Raw genomic sequence first — 4,194 nt, forward strand, 5'->3', positions numbered from 1 at the left:
GTGTCGGTTCCGTACATTATGGCGATTAAAGACATGTATAATGGGGCTAAGACTCGGGTTAGGACAGTAGGAGGCGACTCTGAGCATTTTTCGGTTGTAATGGGGTTACACCAAGGTCCTGCGCTCAGTCCGTTCTTATTCGCCCTGGTGATAGACGCGTTAACACACCATATTCAAGGGGATGTGCCATGGTGCATGTTATTCGCCGATGACATAGTTCTGATTGATGAGTCGCGAGCTGGTGTTAACGAGAGGCTGGAGGTTTGGAGACAGGCTCTTGAGTCTAAGGGTTTAAAGCTGAGCAAGACGAAGACGGAATACCTGGAGTGTAAGTTCAGCGTTGAGCCAGGGAAATGGGCGTGAATGTGAGGCTTGATTCGCAAGTCATCCCGAGAAGAGGCAGCTTCAAGTACCTTGGTTCGGTTATCCAAGGGGGAGGGGAGATCGACGAGGATGTCACACACCGTATTGGGGTAGGATAGATGAAGTGGAGGTTAGCATCTGGAGTCCTGTGTGACAAGAGAGTGCCACCGATACTCAAAGGTAAGTTTTATAAAGCGGTGGTTAGACTGGCTATGATGTATGGGGCTGAGTGTTGGCCCGTTAAAAACTCACATATCCAGAAGATGAAAGTAGCAGAAATGAGAATGTTGCGGTAGATGTGCGGGCACACTAGGATAGATAAGATTAGGAATGATGATATTCGAGAGAAGGTGCATGTGGCTCCCATTGATGACAAGATGCGGGAAGCGAGGCTTAGATGGTTCGGACATGTTCAGAGGAGAAGCCTAGATGCTCCGGTACGGAGGTGTGAGCAACTGGTTATGGAGGGCACGAGAAGAGGTAGAGGGCGGCCTAAGAAATATTGGGGAGAGGTGATCAGGCAGGATATGACGAGACTCTAGATTTCCGAGGATATGACACTAGATATGAGGATGTGGAAGTCGAGTATTAGGTTTGTAGGTTAGGAGGTAGTTGAGTCGTGCCTTACTTCGTACCATTATGGGACTAGCCATGTAGGATTTTTGTCTAAGATAGTTAGTGGCAATGTTGTGGCTTACTATTTCGCTTTTCAGTGCATGTCCTATTTACTAGCTATCGCTTTTTCTTTGCATCTTTCTTCTAGATTTTATGGTGTTCCTATTGTTCTTATGATTGTTGTGGTGATACTAATATTTACTAATATTGTCTCCCTTTGCTTTGCATCCTTCTTCTGGATTTCATGGTATTTCTATTTATCCTATGATTATTGTTGTGATACTAATATTGTCTCATTTTTGTCCTTTTGTCTTTTTATTTTTTTCGTGAGCCGAGGGTCTTTCGGAAACAGCCTCTCTACTCCTTTGGGGTAGGGGTAAGGCTTGCGTACACACTACCCTCCCCAGACCCCATTAGTGGGATTTTACTGGGTGGTTATTGTTGTTGTTGCTGTCTCTCTTCTCTCATAGCAACCATCATCCTAGAAATTAGGTTCCATTTCCTTCAATAGTATCCGAAAATACTTCCAAATATTTTTTAATTATTTTTTTAGTTTTTATCTGTATACCCAAATATATATAACACATTAATAATTATATTATTTGTATTTCACAATGTATAACATAATAGTAATGTGTATATCAAAAAATTATATTAAAATTTTATTTTCTTTCTTTGTATAACACATTTCATATTGAAAACTCAAGTTCAAGACGACTCCACATGTGTATCCCGTGTATATCTCTATGTACATCAATGATATCTCATGTATATCATGTGTATGTGTGTATATCCATGAAAATTTGTGTTATATATAGGATATACAATGTGATATACATAGGCATCCATAAAAATACTATGTTGTATACACGATATACAAAGTGATATATACAGACGTCCTAAAAAACTTGTGTGTGTATACTGATGTACACGATATACATCGTGATATACACATATCGCAGTTGAATTTTTAGGTCTGATTTTTTTTTACTTGAAATCTAAATCACTTCTAATCTAGCTCAAATTTTGTATATAGCCTCGTTTAGGTATTTTCAACCAATTTCAATCACACTCATTCGTTCAATCCAACCAAAAAAAAAGAGAAGAAAAACAAAGTTGAAATGTATTTTTTCTCTCTTAAGCTTATGATTTTCTCTGATTTTTTTGCATAATTTGGAAGAATTTTTGCTAAACTATGAGACCGAAAGAGAAGAGAGAGAAGAAGAAATACAAGAAGAGAAGGCGGGAGGGAAGCCAAAATAAGCGAGTAATTTTTTTTTTAGAGAATATATAAGAGAGTAGTTTTTTTAGAATTTGGCTATATAATGCCAATTGTTTGGGGTTATCTTTGTCAAACCTAATATAAGGCTAAAAAATTGTCAATTTTTGTTATAGGATGCCAATTTTTCTAATACCCCATGTTTTACTTCGGTTTTCCTCTTTGTTTTTCTGTAGCTGGGCTTCTGTGCTATCTTTACGTTCGGTGGCTGAAAGGTGAGTACTCTGCTCTTCGTGTTTTATCTTCTTCTTTATATTTAGATTTGTGTACCTGCGTTAATGGACTGTAGCGGGCTTGGCAACTTTTAAATTACTACCTAATAGTTTTTATGTGAACTAATTTACTGTTGCGGCTTTATTTGTGGCTACATCAAATTTTTTCTTCCCTTGTTACTCAATTATGTAGCTCTCCACTTCTGTTTTCCCACGTAAAATTCCATATTGATTGGTAGAATACCCCTGAAGTATTCTTTATCCTTGAATACCCCTCAATTATACAGCAAATTCAGTATTCTTTATCCTTGAATGTTCAATTACTGAATTTGCTTTCTCTTGCTTTAATTCTTCAGGGGTCTTCTAAATTTTCTGTTCTGAACTGCTTTTGCCCAAATTCTTTGGCTTGTTAATGGATAATAAAGTTATAATGATGGATAATGTTGCTAATTGGTCTTTTATTATTGGGTGTTATATTCTGAATTTGCTTTCTTTATGCCTAATTTTTAGGATTCTTCTAAATTTTCCATTTGAACTGTTTTTTGCCCTCTTCTTGATTATTGTCCCGCTTATGTTATTGAGTTTCTTTTGTTCTTGTTCTTTGATGATCGTGTTATTGCAGCAGTAAGCAAGAACAATATGTTCTTTTTGTATTGAGTTGTTGTTTTGATGATTTTTCAATTATGTATATATAACAATTAGAGAAAAAAAGAACTAAGTGTGATGAATAAGACATCCAAATAGAGATTTTATGGGTCTTTTTCTCTCATTTGCTTTGCATTAATCATTCTATCCATTTCTCTCATTTGCTTTGCATTAATCATTCTAGATTTAGCTTTATGCTATATTTTGATTCTAATACTTGGTTTTCTTTTCTTTCAATAAATACCAAGATGAAGGTATGTGTTGGCAACTATAGTTGTTAAACTTCAGATTTTATCGAATTGTAGGATCAATTTTTTCATCGCTGGACCACCAACATGAACATTAATAAGCTGATTGCTTTTGTCTTTCTCATTCTCATAGAAGCAGGCTCAAGAATGTAATTGTACAACTTTGTTTTGCAAATAAATGTATTATTTGAAGCATATTATGTTAATATTTAGTCGATTTGATTGTATTGCTTCCTTTTTTGGTTAATGATGTTTGGATATAATTCTGTATTTTTAGTGCATTACTTATTTTACATTTTGGGGCTTTAATGCTAAAATATATTATATTTGTGCTTAATTGAGTTTATTTTGCGTGTAGGTACATTGGAGATAAAATTGCAGCAAGTAAATATTTAAAGTGTAATTCATGCCCTAAAACTAAAACAATGGGTTTATGATTATATAATAATAAGAAAATTATTGATGAAGAAAGAATAATTGAGACAAGGATTGAAGACTAATGCAAAAGAAGACAAAAAGAAACAAGGCAAAAGAAAGAGTTGAAAAGTAAGAAACGAGAATGAGAAAGGAAATGAAAAAGTTGGCAACAAAATTGGATTGAAGCAGCAGCAGACGTAGCGAGATACTTAGCTCGCTATAGAGCAGGCGAGTCGAGCTTTTTTACTCGCGACAGAGCGTGCGTCGCGAGGCCTGTCGCGAGGTGTTCGCTTGTTTCGGATTTTAAAGTCTATTTTGTCTCCTATTGAGTTTTGGTTATTTCGTTTGGGTCTTTTCCCTACACATATAAATAGTCATTAAACATAATTTTTAGAGGGGAGGGCGATTTGGAGAC

The 4,194-nt window shown here is 35.9% G+C and overlaps 1 long non-coding RNA gene across 1 annotated transcript; it reads left to right on the forward strand.

Moving 5' to 3' along the window:
• Positions 1–2,354: 2,354 nt before the first annotated feature.
• On the forward strand, positions 2,355–3,585 carry LOC108948223 (uncharacterized). The gene is made up of 2 exons (XR_001972892.3): positions 2,355–2,472; positions 3,420–3,585. It is a non-coding gene; the product is annotated as an uncharacterized lncRNA (long non-coding RNA).
• The last annotated feature ends 609 nt before the right edge of the window (positions 3,586–4,194 follow it).

Source organism: Nicotiana tomentosiformis, chromosome 9, assembly GCF_000390325.3.
Source record: "Nicotiana tomentosiformis chromosome 9, ASM39032v3, whole genome shotgun sequence".
Lineage (NCBI taxonomy): Eukaryota > Viridiplantae > Streptophyta > Magnoliopsida > Solanales > Solanaceae > Nicotiana > Nicotiana tomentosiformis.